The 17,512-nt window shown below is 42.0% G+C and overlaps 1 protein-coding gene across 13 annotated transcripts in view; it reads left to right on the top strand.

Annotated features, from left to right (window-relative positions):
• TLN2 (talin 2) overlaps positions 1-17,512 on the top strand; it is a 494,903-nt gene that overhangs the window by 209,984 nt on the left and 267,407 nt on the right. For 11 of the 13 annotated variants that reach the window (XM_069596312.1, XM_069596310.1, XM_069596313.1 and 8 more), the window contains one exon: positions 4,906-4,970. The exons of the other annotated variants lie outside the window; for them this stretch is intronic. The gene's annotated coding sequence lies outside the window, so the exon portion shown is untranslated. The remainder of the gene's footprint in view (positions 1-4,905; positions 4,971-17,512) is intronic. 13 annotated transcript variants of the gene reach the window in all.

Genomic DNA, 17,512 nt, shown 5'->3' with positions numbered 1-17,512 from the left:
CTATGTAGAGACATATTCTGTCCTAGGGTTCTCTAGGGACCTTGCTCTGATCAGGCAGTGAGTTTCTGCCTGTGGGCAGTGCCCATCTCACTGACCACTGAGCTGGAGATCAAGCAAGGTCATGTTTGATTCTTGAACTTGCCTCATTGTTTTAGATGTATTACTGCCTTTAATCCTCACAACAGCCCTTTTCCTGGGCATTATTATTACAGGGGAAGAAACTGAGGTACACCAGGGCCAAATGACTAATTGTTGTTGTCATTCAGCCGCTCAGTCGTGTCCGACTCTGCGACCCCAGGGAACTGCATCATGCCAGGCTTCCCTGTCCTTCATTATTTCCCGGAGTTTGCTCATGTTCACAAAAGCATGTTCATTTAGTCAGTGATGCCATCCAACCATCCATCCTCTGTTGGCCTCTTCTCTTCTCCTCCTCGTCTCCTACCTTCAGGGTCTTTTCCAGTGAGTTGGCTCTTTGCATCAGGTGGCCAGAGTATTGAGTTTCAGCTTCAGTATCGATCCTCCCAATGAATATTCATGGTTGATTTCCTTTCGGATTGACTGGTTTAATCTCCTTCCTGTCCAAGGGACTCTCAAGAGTCTTCTCCAGCACCATGGTTTGAAAGCATCAATTCTTCGGCACTCAGCCTTCTTTATGGTCCAACTCTCACATCCATATATGACTACTGCAAAAACCATAGCTTTTACTATACGGACGTTTGTTGGCAAAGTGATGTCTCTGCTTTTTAATAGGTCTACTAAATGACAGAATCAGGATCAGTCACTGTAAATCACTGTGCTATTGCTCTTCCCCTAAATGCCATGTTCTGTCTCAAATCCTAATGCATCTCAGCCTCAAATATGGACTTACCTGGCTCCCCCATCTATCTACTTAGAAAGATGCCCCTGCCCTGGGTGGGGGTGCGGTCAGAACAGAGGCCAGCAGTGGGCACTGGGTGGCCTGCGGGTTTGTCTGAGTGATGCCCTGGAGGCGCAGATGTTTAGTTAAACATTCGATGGCTTGTCTTTGAAATTGGATAGTCCTTTTGCTACTTTCTACAGAAATTTTTTGGGGGATAGGACCCTTTGGGAGATTGAGGGGGATTAATTAGATTTGTATTTGACATCCAATACACCTCTGAAGGGATTTGTATATTTGTTGCTTTTTAGCCAGGTTTGTAATTACAGTCTTAGGAGAATTCTTGTATTATATGGAACTTCTGAACCTTTAAAGATAGGGCAATGAGAAGAGTAAATTTGTCTGCCAGAGATAAATTGAACATAATGGGCCCATTATGGGAATACATTTATGTATTTTATAGTCTAAATAGAAAGAAAAAAGGCTTTTCATATGTAAATATAACCCAATAAAAATAAATCTGCAAAGTGGTTAAAACATGATAATGGACACTATTTTAACCATAGAAATAGCCCATCTGGACAAATATGTCCCCTTTGTTTTTATTCTTTTTCAAATAGTCTTTTCATGGGTTCTCATGTTAGTCAGGAAAGAGCTCCTCTATCTCTTGAAGTATTGAATAGTATTTTTGCCTTTGTTATACTAACTTTGAGCTGCCTGCTTCAGTTCCTTTGGCTGCAGGTCATAAACAATACATGGCATTGTATACAACAAATCTTCATTCATGTGATTACAAGATTTACTGTTCTGTTTTCAAATGGAATGGATGATTGAGAAGGTGGAAAATCAAAAGCAGCACTATATTACATGGGGTTCCTTTGGTCACAGATAACAAACTCAAGCTAGCTTAAGTAAAAAAAAAAGAGAGAGAGAGATTTATAATAAGGATAGAGGTGTGTCTTAGGAACCTAAGGCAAGGATGAAGTGGCCCTCAGGAATGAACAGGAACCAGAGAGAAGGAAGGGACCTCTCTCATTAGTGTTCACAGCAAGCACATGTGTGACACAAACGTTGCAAGGAGGAGAGAGAAGGTGACGGAGGGAAAGTAGCAATCTGTGCAGTGTATTACTTTACACTCAAGCGTGACATTAAAAAACAGCTCTGCTGTGTTCTTTGGGAAAAAAGAAATTCATGCTCATTATATGAAATTCAAATAGTTATAAGAAAAGCAGGAATGCTTTAAAATTCAGATAGTCAGGCAATCATTACTGTTTTAATAAACGTCCTTCTAGCACGTATAAGGACATCTAGAAACACCGGCATGCACAAGCAGAAATGTAATCATACTTTGCATGGTAATTTACCTGTTTTATTTCTTAATTTTTATTTATTTATTTATGGCTGCACTGAGCCTTTGTTGCTGTGCACAGGCTTTCTCTATTTGCGGCGATCAAGGGCTCCTCTTCATTGCCGTGCGCAGGTCTCATCGCGGTGGCCTTTCCTGTTGTGGAGCATGGGCTCTAGGCACACAGGCTTCAGCAGTTGTAGCACACAGGCTTAGTTGTTCCACAGCGTGTGGGATCTTCCCCAGACCAGGGATCGAACATGTGTTCCCTGCATTGGCAGGCAGATTCTTATCAACTGTGCCACCAGGGAAGTCTTGCCTGTTTTATTCACTCCGAAGTGTATCATGGCTCTTTTCATACCAATAAATATCACCAATGAATACATGTTTACTTGACATCTCCTATTTGTAAACCTTTAGGATGCTTACTCCCTCTGCCTTCAGTGATGATAAACATATTATGTGTATCCATCTTTCTGCTTTCACAATAATCTGAGCAGATTCTTAGAGAAAGATTGCTAGATCAAAAGGTGTGCCAGTTTACATGCTGATATAATTGCCAAAGTGGCTACATCGTGAGCTGTGGCCATAACAACACCTCCTGTCAGTCTTGGACATCACCAATCTGAAGGATAAAAAGAGCTCGGTTTTCTGAAGTTGTATTTTCCCATTGTTAGTATAATTGAGTATCGCTTCAGGCATTTGTTATCGTTCACTGTTCTATTTCTTCTCATGGGAAGTTTATTAATTTGCTTCATCCATTTTGAGCTGAGGTATTAATTTCTTTATTGACTTTTTTAGAAGAGTTTTTTGGATACGGATCCTTTTTAAAGACTTTATTGAATTTGTTACAATACTGCTTCTGTTTTTATGTTTTGGTTGTTTAGCCTTTAGGCATGGGGGATCTTAGCTCCCCGGAAAGCGAAATCTTAACCACTCACTGGTCTGCCAGGGAAGTCCCTCCTTTAGCTCTTGTATGGGCACTCTTTCTACCCCCTTCTGATGTCTATGTCAGAAGCTTTCTCTGTCTCCTTTATGCTTTAATAAAACTTTATTACACAAAAGCTCTGAGCGATCAAGCCTCGTCTCTGGCTCCAGATTGAATTCTTCTCCTCCGGAGGCCAAGAATCCCGGCGTCTTTGCGTGATTCAGCAACAACCTTTCATCTTGGGACCTCGTCCGGGATTCTTCAGGACAAGGGAGCTAACAATTCCAGCCTCACTCCTTTGAACTGTATCCTGAAAAACTGGGATAGATTTGGTCCCCAGGGCTTAAAGAAGACACACCTGGTCTTCCTATGGGATACTGCATGGCCACGGACGGTATCCATTGGAGGATGGCGAACGGTGGCTGGATGGAGGGTCTCTTAAGTGTAATACTGTTTTACAATTAGACCGGTTCTGTAGAAAACAAGGGAAATGGGTAGAAGTAACTTATGTGTTGCCCTTTTTCTCTCTGCAAAATATGCCAGACTTACGATGTCCTAATGGAGAAAGAAATGGCAACCCACTCCAGTACTCTTGCCTGGAAAATTCCATGGACTGAGAGGCTCCTGAGAGCCTGGTAGGCTACAGTCCATGGGGTCGCAAAGAATCGGACACGATTGAGTGACTTCACTCATGAATATTTTACTTAGTTCCTTATTTTACCTAAAGTATCTAAGTTTGTTGGTTTTTGTCTTTATTTTTTACTTGTCTTTGCCTTTCCTATATTGGAGATTAAAAAAAAAAAAAAGTTGCGAGCCAAATGTCTGAGTCTTTGAGTTTTACATTTTGATGTCATGTTTAAAAAGGGCCTTTCTATCTTAATATTATAAAACTATTCATCTGTATATTTTTCTAGTACTCATTTGATTCTGTTTTGAATTTATTCTCTTTAAATAGAGAGAAAGAGCACGCGCTAGATTTTTCTCTCCTCCCATACAGCCAGCCAACATCTTTTATTAACTAGTCTCACATACTTACCCAGACTAGATTACATGCACTTGGTCTATTTCATATGAAACTTGTTTCTGTGGCTGCATGTGTATTGTTTGATTGTTTCATATTTGTGTTCTCAGGCCATTGTTTAACTGTTAACAGCATTAATTGTTTAATGTTAATGCTGGCCCATTTTGTTGGCCATAATCTATGATTGATTATGGTTCTCTCTTTCAAATCGGTTTTGCATGGATAAGGTGCTAAATGCTCGGATATCAGTGCCTCAGAGAACTGGGAGTGAGATGGGAACAGTGGAAGCAAGACGGGACTGCTTCACAGACAGGTTTCAGGAACTACGGAGGAAAAAAGTGAATAAGACAAGAGCTCATGGATGCTGATTTTAAAAACAATCAGTGCAGTGCCTGTGATTTTTGTTTTAAATATAGGTGGGGGCAGGAAGGATAATGTATATATTTGATCTTTGTTTAAATCTAAAGCCATTAAACATTCCCATCACAGGGAAGAAAATAATGTGTTTTGCTTCTTTGCCAACTGGAACGTAATGTTGGTCTCTGAAATAAGTGCCTTGGGACCTCGATTCCCTGTTGGTCAAGAAAATTCCCAGCCCATGTGTTGCGGCGGAAATTCATTGTTTCCTGAGTTATTTCCTTTCGCGCTTAGTGTGGGGGAAATGACCAAATGTATAGATTGAGATTTTTTTATTTTTTTTGAAAACTGATGTCTATAACATTAGTTGATTCTGATGGTTTTCATAACTGTTTTAGGTATTGCTGCTGAAGGATTCTCAGATGCTTCAGGGAAATCGACTTCACATAAACTGAGAATTTAGGTGAGTCTGTTAAAAAAGATATTTTATTCTCAATGGGTCACCTTCCTGCACTGATAAAATTTTACAGAGCATTAAAACATTGTCGCTTCATACTGTCTTGTTTGATTTTTTTTTACCACGGTTCTGTGAGATAGGAGTGTAGCTGCCTGGTCTTATTACCTCCACTGCTATGTGATTTTTTTTTTTTCCGCCTGCTAGTTTGATGGGGGCATGGTACGGCTTGGAGAAAGGGGTTAGTGGCTGGTTTTTTACCTTATTGTGTGGATTGTCATTCTCTCACTAAAAATTTACCTTATAATTTTGGAGATAGGGAGGGAAGTACTAGATGAGAAGTCAATGTAGAACTCTGAGCAAGCTTTTTTGTTTCTTAACTGGAGGATGCTTTACAATATTGTGTTGGTTTCTGCCATACATCAGCATGAATCAGCCAGAGGTATACATGTGTCCCCTCCCTCCCGAACTCCCCTTCCATCTCCCTCCCCAACCCACCCTTCTAGGTTATCACAAAACACTGGGTTGAGCTTCCTGTGTCACACAGCAAATTTCCACCTGCTATCTCTTTTACATACAGGAATGTATATGTTTCCATGCTAGTCTCTCAATTAGTCCCACACTCTCCTTCCCTTACCGTGTCCACAGTTCTGTTCTCTAGGTCTGTGTCTCCATGGGTACAGAGATTGTGGTACATTATACAATGGTACTTCCCTGGTGGCTCAGACGGTAAAGTGTTTGCCTGCAATGCGGGAGACCTGGATTCAATCCCTGGGTCGGGAAGATCCCCTGGAGAAGGAAATGGCAACCCACTCCAGTATGCTTGCCTGGAAAATTCCATGGATGGAGGAGCCCAGTGGGCTATAGTCCATGGGGTCGCAAAGAGTCAGATATGACTGAGCGACTTCACTCAGTCACATACAATGGAATATTACTCAGCTATAAAAAAGAATGTATTTGTGTCAGTCCTAACAAGGTGGATAAACCTAGGGCCTATTATACAGAATGAAGCAAGTCAGAAAGAAAAAGTCAAATATTGTATATTAACTCATGCATATGGTATCTAAGGAGAAAGGCAATGGCACCCCACTCCAGTACTCTTGCCTGGAAAATCCCATGGACAGAGGAGCCTGGTAGGCTACGGACACCGAGCTCGTGTCCGACTGAGCGACTTCACTTTCACATTTCACTTTCATGCACTGGAGAAGGAAATGGCAACCCACTCCAATATTCTTGCCTGGAGAATCCCAGGGACAGAGGAGCCAGGTGGGCTGCCGTCTGTGGGGTCACACAGAGTTGGACACAACTGCCGTGACTTAGCAGCAGCAGCATGATATCTAAAAAGATACCCTTTTCTTTAGTAATGATGGACCTAGTTTCAGTAATCGTTGTTTAGTGGTTCCTGGAGCCCTCCAGCAATGGGACACAGTTGCTACAGCGTGAGATGAAGTATGCATTGGTTGCAGATTATTGGTTTTCCTCATTTAGTTGTACTTGTTATGCCTGCTGCTGCTGCTGCTGCTAAGTCGCTTCAGTTGTGTCCAACTCTGTGCGACCCCATAAATGGCAGCCCACCAGGCTCCTCCATCCCTGGGATTCTTCAGGCAAGAACACTGGAATGGGTTGCCATTTCCTTCTCCAATGCATGAAAGTGAAAAGTGAAAATGAAGTCATTCAGTCGTGTCTGACTCTTCGCAATCCCATGGACTGCAGCCCACCAGGCCTCTCCATCCATGGGATTTTCCAGGCAAGAGTACTGGAGTGGGGGTGCTATCGCCTTCTCTCTGCTCCCAAGTAGTGTGTATGAATTGCCCTGGGCAGGGACAAAAGGTGGTCTTCTTCAAGTCATGGCTGTGACTCAGTTAAAGTTTGACAGGTTAAAAAGGATTGGTTTCTGCTCCAAAACCATATCTTGGCATAACAGATATATTAGTTCTTGACCAGCTGTGCAACTCTAGATGGGTTAATCTTTGCTAGTCTCCAAATCCTTTTCTGTAAAATGTAGAGGCTGGCCCAGCCTCATAAGTCCCACACTTTTAGATTTTGTGGAAGAGGAAAACAGAAAATGAAGATCTATTTTTACTAGATTTTTCAGGCTATACTTAAAGGAGGTTGGTAATTGTTTAAGCTGGATAGGGCATGAGTGTTCTCTATTTATATGCTAATCTCTTTATTTTGTATTTACAATTTTTCATAAATATTTTTCAAAAATAACTAGCATCTGCTACTATCATTTCATGAAAGAAGAAATATTTTACTACTGAAAAAGTAGGTGTGTCGTGAGTTTGCCTTTTGATTGTGTTTAACATTGTGAAAAAGAGCTTCATTTCCTTCCTCCTTCTTGTTTCTCTGGTGACCACTGACCATTAAACATCAGCTAGCGCCAGCCTGGGGACTGATTTCTGGGAAATATTGGGGTGCATGATTGATAAGAGCTCTTCTACCTCTAAAACTGCATCATTCCTTTAAAGTGGAAAAGAAATATACTCTAGTTATATACATTGGCTATTTTCAGAAAGTACTGTGACAGCTGGCATGGTTGACTTCTCTGACAAGAAGTCAGAGGTGAAAAGACATGGGATTGTTCTGCTGGGGAACCTAAGTGAAAATGGCTTGTCCATGTGAACATTAAATTTATCTGTGAGCCACCTTGCAGTCAGTGGAAAAATGAAGATGTGACAGTGTGTTGAGTTGTCTGATAAAAGTGTGCAGAATCCTCACTTCACGCCACTGTGGGCAGCCTCTGGACACGTGATGTTTGACGGATAAGTGTCTGCCTGCACTGTAGGGATCCTGAGAGCTAGGGGTGAGAAGGGCTGAATATCTAACTGTGGACACAATTGCAAATGCCAGGTGCGAGGAAGGCAAGGCTGGGAACGGGTCAAGGACATGGTCAAGAGTTCGGAGCTGAGGGCAGTGGGACCAGACATATACAGGACAGGAAAGAGTAAAGGAGCCATCCTGCCCTGATATCTTCTGGATGTCTTGTGATGGATGTCTTTTGAGGATGTGCAGACGGCACTAGGTGGCTAGTCTCGGTGAAGGGCTGGGCACAGTGGACAGGAAACACATCAGATATACCATTGTTGTTCGGTTGCTCAGTTGTGTCCAACTCTCTGCGACCCTGTGGACTATAGCGTGCCAGGCTTGCCTGTCCTTCACCATCTCCCGGAGCTTGCTCAAAGTCATGTCCATTGAGTCGGTGATGCCTTCCAGCCATCTCATCCTCCGTCACCCCCTTCCCCTTCTGTCTTCAGTCTTTCCCAGCATCAGATATATGGCTTTCCCATCAATTTCAGATCCAAAAACAGTGTGTCAGGTGTGTTCTTATGCCGTGGGTCTGCAGAGAATGGAAGAGTATGGTTCTTGCTTACTCCTCCTTGGAGTTGTGGGGATGTGTTGGAGGGGTGGGATGGGTGGAAGACACCGGCAATAATGGACTGAAGTATGAGGACAGTGAGACAGAGGGAGGGAGGAGCAGTTGTTTACACATGGTTCAGGATGCTGCTGCCTAACCCTGATTGCTTCAGGAATGCTGTGCTGTTAACTGTGGCCTTTGTTGATTGCAACATGGTGATTCAGTCCTTTTAAACTCTTCCCCCCAGTGATGTCTGGCTTTCTTGTGTTTTAATATTCCTGGTTTCTGGGAAACTTAAATGAAATCTGACAGACTTATCTGGCTGTTTCCCCTTCTGTCAGCCTGACACTTGGCTTACTGCCTGATTTGTATGCTTCAGTTGGGTTGCTTCCACCCCAGGGATATTTATTTTACTGCCCCCCACCCCCCCCTTTTTAAAGGGAAAAGCTGTATCAAACAATGATGACAATAACAGAAACACTTCTCTTAAATGTATAGGAATAAGAGAGATGATGTGAAATGTTGACGTTTCTGCAAGTGTCTGAAGTCATGAATAAATGCTAGAGGGACTTTTATTTTGACATAAATGAGAGAAAGTAGAATTGTGGGGATCTGGACCAATCCTACTCTGAATAAAATTTAAAGAATGAGCAATGTTATCAATCAGTCACGTTGTGAGCCTCTCAGAAGACAAGGCCATGCTGGGTGAGATGTTGTAGCGATAAGCTATTAAATGTGAGACAGCTCTGCTTCACAAGACTAAACGGGATGCTTTAAAGCATTGCAAGCAAGTGAGAGAGATGAGAGAGATTGATGGAGAGTAGATGGCGGGGAGCATGTGATAAATGATTTGTTTACTGTTTAACTTAATGACTCATGGTATATTCCAGATTTGAGAATAGATGCAATAATCTGAACTTATCTCCATGTTCCCTGCAGGCTAGTAAGAGAAAATATTTTAAAACTGATTTTAAATGAAAAACATTGTTTTTGGCTCTTGGGGAATTTTTAGTTCCCAGTGCTGTTTAGGAGAGGATTGAATCTGTAAAATTCAAGGCAGGATCTACATAGCTATTTGTTACTCTGTATCAGTCACTTAAACGGCTATGTCAGAAAAGATAAGTTGTTCCTGTGCTTGCTTTTCTTCATTAAAAATGTAATCTGTTACGCACTTCTGTCTTCCTGCCATCTCCATTAGCTGGTTTCCCGAGGTGACTCTGTCGACTGTAGGCATTGCCCCTTGCCACCCGCTGTGGGCTCCTGGAGTGGCTGGGAGTCCTAATTAGTATTATCTCCTTGATCAGGATTTCCAGACTTGTGATGGGGTCCTTCCTCTGCTGTCTGTATTTGCTAAATGTTGCAGAACAACAACAATAACCATTTCCAGATTGTTTTTCGTAATTAAACTTAATCCATGGGTGTTATGGAATATGCTGTTTCTTAAGCTTTCTGGCTAATTATGCTCATCAGTTAATTTCCTTCAAAGTTCAAAAGGCTTCCCAGAGAACTCAAGATTTGAGCCTTTGCTGTCTAAGAATTGATTGTATTTCATGGACTCCAAGGCTCTGAATACTTGTGCCTATTGAACATGTATCTTGAAAATGACTCCCTTGTTTTTTTAGCTGTGAAGCCCCATATTCTGACAATCTAAAATGACCATCAAAGCCTTTCTCTTCTGTTTACAACAAACCAGAATTGGACAGCTTTCCAGAACTGTAAAATGCCTACTGCACTTGTAGAGTTTAAACATGACTTCGTTAAGATTAAAATAAAGTAAACACAGCGTAAAGCCAGCTGCAGTCTTCTCAACACACCAAGGTCAGGCCTGGTAGAAGCTGAGAAGAATCCTCTTGCTGTGGTCTAAACAATGGTCTTATAGAGGATCTTTCATTTAAAAAAAAAAAAAAAAGAAGTCAAAGTAATGTATGCAAATGGCTAAAAACAGAAAATGCTACAGAAAAGCTTCTCATGGAAAGGAACAAGTATCTCACCCTCTGTCTTCCTTCACTTACCAGCTTTACTTCTTAGAAGTAACCACTCTCCCCATCCCCGCCACCCCCACGGATCATTTTTCCTGCTTGTTCGGTGATTTCCACATATATAAATATTATGCTTGCAGCACCATTTCTCCCTTATCAGTTTTAAAAGGCAGTTTTTTGGTGTCTTGTGATGGCTGGTTTGTTCTTTCTGACCTCCCCACCTCTCTTCCTTCTATGGCTGATTCATGCTTTGAATCCTCCCTCTATATGGCACCCCACTCCAGTACTCTTGCCTGGAAAATCTCATGGACGGAGGAGCCTGGAAAGCTGCAGTCCATGGGGTCGCTGAGCGTCAGACATGACTGAGCGACTTCACTTTCACGCATTGGAGAAGGAAATGGCTACCCACTGCAGTGTTCTTGCCTGAATCCCAGGGACTGGGGAGCCTGGTGGGCTGCCATCTATGGGGTCGCACAGAGTTGGACACGACTGAAGTGACTTAGCCTTAGCCTCTATGCCCGTGGATGACACGTGCAGCCTCTTCCAGTCTTAGAGGCACCATTTCTGTGTCCTAGAATCACTGTTTCTTGTCTACTGTTTCTTGTTGAATGGAGTGTCTCCTCCACTCAACCTTTCCATTTTGGGCAGCTGTACCTTTGAATTGTATATTCTTGGAGTTGGTAATGATTATATTCTTTTATCCCTGCAAAGGTTTCCATGAGTTACCTATAACTTGACTCTGAATGTTAGAACCAAGAAGCAACAGTTTACTCTGTCATAATTAGGTAGCTGCTGTTCCCATGGCAGTCAGATTATGTAGTGGCTATATCTCTTCTTCTCTGAGCCTGATGTCTTCACGCCTAGGCCCTGCGATGCAGCACATGTGAGTGGATCCTCCCTTGCACACGGCCCCAGCAGTCTTGAGTCTTCTTCTAGACTCTGCCTTCTCATCCCTACTGGGAACCCACTTTATTTTTGGAGGTCTCACTGGCACAGGCTTTAGCAAGAACTGATTTCTGAGTGTGCTACCTGCCTGTGAGCTAGTGCTGATGGCCAGGAGAAGTTTTTTTTTGTGTTGTTGTTGTTGTTTTTTCTGCTGTTGGAAAGTAGCTTCAGATTCTGGTGTCTATAAAGGGGCAGTAGCCTGGTCTTTGACGTTGTTGTTGGTTAAACACTAAGTCATGTCCGACTCTTTTGCGAGCCCGTGGATTATAGCTTGCCAGGCTTCTCTGTCCGTGAGATTTCCCAGGCAAGAATACTGGAGTGGGTTGCCATTTCGTCTCCAGGGGATCTTCCTGAACCAGAGATTGAGCCCACATCTCCTGTCTAGGCAGGCAGATTCTTCACCACTGAGTCACCAGTGAAGCCCAATTGATCTTTGACCTTAACCACCATCTAATGAGGACCTGATGTGTTAGGTACCTCGGTACTAGAGGCCTGGTATCTATGGAAATCTTCACGCCAGCCCCATGAAACAGATGTTACCCTTGACATTTTGTATACCATGAAGTTGAGAATCTCAATGAGAGCTATCCAAGGTCTCCACTGGGAAGTGCTTCTTAGATTCTGGCCCAGGCTGGGGGCATGGTGGCAGCTGTAATTTTATAGATAAGAAAAGACTTCTGTCTCTTGCATGCTTTCTTCAACAAACCTCTATCTTCCCCCCAAAAATTCCTGCTACTCTAGGAGAATCAGCTCGGTTTTAGTTCCCATCTTCAACCTTGTGGCTGCACTGTGTGATCAGGGACTCTTTATACAGAATGACTGGAAATTGGAAAGTACTTACCTGCCTAATGTCCCTTTTGTGAATTCAAAGCGATAAAGAGGGCTTTATATGCTTTGTCGTGCTGGCAAACTGGAAAGGTGCTTCATCAATGGTGGTTATTGATCTAAGAGTTTTCTTAGACCTTCAAGTATCTGTGTGTGAGTTAGGTGCATTTGATTATCTTTTTTGAAAGTATTTATTCATTATTTATTTGGCTGTGCTGTGTCTTAGTGGCGGTATATGGTATCTTTAGTTGCATATGGGATCTAGTTTCCCTGACTAGAGTTTGAACTTGTGCCCCCTGCATTGACAGCGTGGAGCCTTAGCCGCTGGACCACCAGGTGAATTCTCCGATTATTTTAATATAAGGTGTGTTTTGTTAGTTATTTTAGAAAGATTGGAGAGACAATTGGGTTGTACTTTGAACACACTTTGCTTTCTCTCATGAATGCATTGGTCGGAGTAAATCATCTGGCTTAACTGTATTTAGTGAGTTCCTGTTATGACAGTGACCGGATGGATGGCTGTTGGGTCCACACAGTGTTGGCCTTCTCCCTTCTCTGGGATGCTTGCCTTACTTACTAAATAGACCCCAGGTGGAGCTTTAATAGTGGAACCAGCAGTCTCTCCACCGTCTACCATGGAGCTGGTCATCTGCTTTCTGTGTCATAGCCCATTGAGGTGTCAGTGGCCGCGGATGGAGTTCCTCTCTGTCTCCTCTGCTAGGTCAAGGTGGTGGCGTTAACATGGGCTCCTCAGTGCAAATAGTGCTTATTCTCCAAACATCTTGACCTGTTTTGTGCACGTTCCCGAAATAAGCATGAAAGAGATGTCTTTAGAACAATGCCTGGGCATGGCAACCCTCTTCAGTGTTCTTGCCTGGAAAATCCCATGGACAGAGGAGCCTGGTGGGCTACAATCCTTAGGGTCACAAAGAGTTGGATACAACTGAATGACTTAGCATGCATGCACGCTTGTTTGTTTATAGAGGAACTATCTGAGTTTAGTGACATTGAGACTGAATGAATAGAGAGGGGTCAATATTTCCCTTGTTGCAGTGGTGATCAGAGGTGAATTCTCACATTTCAGTTAGATAATGATTATTCCAAGATGGCATCACTGACCTGATGGACGTGAGTTTGAGTGAACTCCGGGAGATGGTGATGGACCGGGAGGCCTGACGTGCTGTGATTCATGGGGTCGCAAAGAGTCGGATACGACTGAGCAACTTAACTGAACTGGGTCCAAGATGACCTTACCATCGTCTTGCAAAGATAAATTCTGACTTGGCAATTTGTTATTCATCTATCAATTGATGGGTTGTCAGGGTAGGAAAGTGTGCTAAATGAACAGAGCTGTAATACACAGGAGACAATTTTGGTTCCATTTTACAAAGATCATTGATCTTCAGTTTTATATTCAAGTGATACTTGAGCAAAAGTGATTTGGGGGAAAAGTCTCAGGATAATTTAAATCTTGGTTAATGTTTTATCGCATGCCTAGAAACATAGCTTCTAGAAGACTGGGATAGAACCCAACCCTTGAGCAAGAGAGGGAAATAAGTGACATTTAAGAAGTCTCTTTTATTAGTCTTTTATGACCTGATTCTAAACATTCCCCAAGTACGTTTTATAGTTGTCCATTTATTTACCTCTAAGGAGTGAAGAATGACTTGATTTCCGCTACAGGAGAGCATTTGGCTTAGGCATCTGGGTCACACAGGATTCTTGGTTCCTTTTTCTGTCCCACTGGAGAGTTTAACACAGGCCTGGGGGATAAGCTGTGAGGAGCAAGGCCCTTGTCCTCTCTGGTGGCCACTGTTCATAGAAACTCGAATTCAGAGGAGGCACAGTCAATGCTCTGAGCTAGGAAAGACAGAAATAAGAATTGGCCCTGGGGCACGCAATGACATCGTTGTGTTTGGTCTGCAAATTTCCAGGAAGAAAGAAGTTCCAGAAAGAGTGCAGAGGCATCAGTGACAAATGTTCAGGAAGAGAGTCAGTTCAGAGAAAGATGTGGCTATTTCTTATAGGCTAGAACAGCCTTCCAAGAGAAAGGAGAATTTATTTCTGCCTTAACTGGTGTAAGTTTTGCTGTGCATAGTGGAAAAGACTATAAATCCTGATAGGTTAAACAAGATAGAAGTTTATTTTCTCTTACCCAGGATGATGATTTGAGGTGGGCCGGGCAGCTCACAGAGCTTGGGTTCCTTCCAGGATTACTTGAAGGTGAACGTCTGTATCCAGGACTTAGGCAAAAATCCTTTCTAGACAAATTTGCCCCAGAATATCCCTTAGGCAGATGCCACCTTAGATGCCAGAATTCTAGCGCCCACTCAGTCCAACACAAGTCTCCCAGCACTGAAAGAACTTGCAGCTAAGCTGTTGGCTCCTGTGTATAAGGGCTGTGTCATAAACAATATGATTACTTTCAGCATCCCAGTAGGACCCCAAGAGGCATTTAGAAACTGGGCAAACCTGGGGAGCTATAAATTCTTACGTCCCTCTGCTGGTCATTCTGGGGCTTATGTGCTCTGTGAGGACTGGGAATGAAATTGCCTGCCAGATTGATTTATTCATACCTCTATATTATGGAGACTTTCAAACATATCCAAAAGTTAAGAGAATTGTATGTGAGCTACATGCCCATCACTCAGGTTCAATGATGATTAATTCTTAGCTGGTCTTACATCACGTATACCTTGCTGTCTCCCACCAGTTACTTGGAGGCACTGCTATGCTATTTAATTTTTTCCTCTGTCAGTAGGTTTCATTATATGTCCCTAATCGATAAGACTTAAAAACATATCTATGAAACCTTATCACACCAAAAACATAGAAATTACCAATGCTTCCTTAATATCATTAAATATCAAATTAGTGTTCAAATTTCTTCTACTGCCTGTTGTTGTTTTTTTTTTTTTAATTTCTTTGAATCAGGATCCAAATAAGGTTTATTCATGGCAATTGGGGGCTTCCCTAATGGTCCAGTAGCTAAAACTCCTCACTACCAATGCCAGGGGTCCAGGTTCGATTCCTTGGTCAAGGAACTAGACCCCACATGCCACAACTAAGACCCGGTGCAGCCAAATAAGTAAATAAATAAGTATTTTTTTTTAAATACATTGTAGTTGATTGACATCTCTCTAATCCCCTTTTGATCTACAGGTTACCCTTCTATCTTGTCCCACCCTTGTGATTTATTGGAGAAATTGACTGTTTATCCTTGACAGCAGAGATTCTCCACCTGGGATGATCTCTCTCTTCATTTGGCCTAGAGACAATTCTTATTGTCACTGCTCAGAGGTGCTACCAACATCTAGTGGGTAGAGGCCAAGGGTCCTGCTAAATAACCCACAGTACACAGACAGCCCCTCACAACAAAGGATTATGTGGCCCAAAATGTCAGTAGTGCTGAGGTTGAGAAACTGTGCTGTAGAAATTTTCACAGTCTGGATTTTCATCATTGATTCCCCATAGTGCCATTTAACATGTTCCTCTGTTCCTTGTGTTTGCTATAATTTATTCACTGAATCTCGAGTTTTGGTCAGCTTCATATACAGACTTTTGTTTTATTTGGCAAGACTATATCATAGGCAGGCTGTCTATTTTCATTAAGAAAGACATAGTAAACAGTGGTCTTATTTTGTGATACTGTTGATCATTGATGACTATTACCTATGTCTTTTAATTCATTAGTGATTACAAAATAGTGATATGCCAATTCTGTCATTCCTTCCTTATTTATAAATGAGAATACTTACATAAGAAGAAATTTAGGGAGTTCCCTGGTGGTCCACTGGTTGGAACTCAGTGCTTTCACTGCTGGGGCCCCAGGTTCAATTCCTAATCAGGGAACTAAGATCCTGCAAGCAGTGTGGTGTGGCCAAAAAAAATAGAAAGGAAGGAAGACAGACATTTAATCACAACTGTCTGTTTACCCTGAGATTCACCTAGAAATGTCAGGATAAATCCTTGATACTTTGTTGAAAAAGCAATGAGTTCTCTTTTGTAGGGTTATCTACAAGTTAACAGTGAGGTGTTTGTTTTTTTTTTTTTCTTTTTTTCAGTGTAAATGTTACTGATGTCTTTCAATTTAATATTCTTATTGATACTCAAATTGTCCCATATTTGACCAGTGGAAACTAATGACCAAGTCATTTTGGCATAATTTGTGTTTTTGTCCTTTCTTGTATGACAAAATGTTATTAGTTTTTCTTATCCATTTTATGCCTCAAACTTGGATCCACTGCTTCTCTAAAAAACCCTAGTTCTTTTGAGTATTTAGAAGGTTCAGTGTAGAAACTAGGAATATTTATTACTACTGGATTTATTGTTATTCCTGGATCCTCTCAGTGAACTGAACTAGGGAGTAGGTACTGATGAATGTGTGTCTGTGTGTATGTGTACATACACAGAGACAAACTCATTATTAATTAATATTAATACTTCTGAGTGCAATTCAGATATACAGGCTTTTTACCTAGCTTTATCAACTTTGTATTTTTTCATTCACCCAGATTTCTGTTTCACTAATGTTATATTTTTTCATCTGCTTTATATCATGCTACGTGCACCATAGAGTATTTTAAAGACATTTGGAATAATTCTTCTCTGTCATTATACCACCAACTGGATATATAGTTAGGTTCATTGCTTTCTTCCTTTCTTTTTTTTTTTTTTTTTGCTTTTAGGAAATTCTTTTTTTCAGTTTCAGTTTAAATAATTTTGCACAACATGGTCAAGGTTTCCATGTCTCATCGATAACATAAGGTGTATATGTTCAGAGGTGTTTGCTTATGCAAACACCCTTTTCCATCCTGGGTTTCCCAGACGTGATAGTGATAAAGAACCCTCCAGCCAATGCAGGAGACATAAGAGACAAGGGTTCAGTCCTGGGCTGGGAAGATCCCCTGGAGAAGGGCATGGCAACCCACTTCTGTATTCTTGCCTGGAGAATCGTTGGACAGAGAAGTCTGGCGGACTACAGTCCGTAGGGTTGTGCAAAGTCGTACACAACTGAGGAACTGAGCACAGGTGCATTTCCATCCTGTTTCCCTCCCTCCCCTTATGTAGCGATTGAAAAAGATAGGACTTCTTGCACCTTTGAAAGAAATATCTCAGCAAATGGTTGTATGTTTTCATACTAATATTTAAGTCTCACCCACTTCTTAGGCAAATAGCAGTATGCTGTGCACACTCCCCTCCACCTTTCTTTTTTTCACTTACTCTCTCCTGGCTCCTGTTCCGTTGTGGTCATGGTGGTGTAATGTAGTGGTCATAGTGATGGAGTTCACCCCTTGGCACAGCTGTTCCATCCTCCATCGTGTGAACTGCCTTGACCTTGTTCGCGCTGCCCAGTTGGTGTACATTAGGATATTTTTCATCTTTTACTACTGTAAATAGTGCTATGGAGAATACCTTTGGGCACTTTAAAAATGACTTTTCTC

The sequence above is a fragment of the Ovis canadensis genome, chromosome 7 (assembly GCF_042477335.2).
Source record: "Ovis canadensis isolate MfBH-ARS-UI-01 breed Bighorn chromosome 7, ARS-UI_OviCan_v2, whole genome shotgun sequence".
Lineage (NCBI taxonomy): Eukaryota > Metazoa > Chordata > Mammalia > Artiodactyla > Bovidae > Ovis > Ovis canadensis.
The sequence above is the reverse complement of the archived record's forward strand: the minus strand, read 5'-3'. Positions and strand labels throughout refer to the sequence as shown.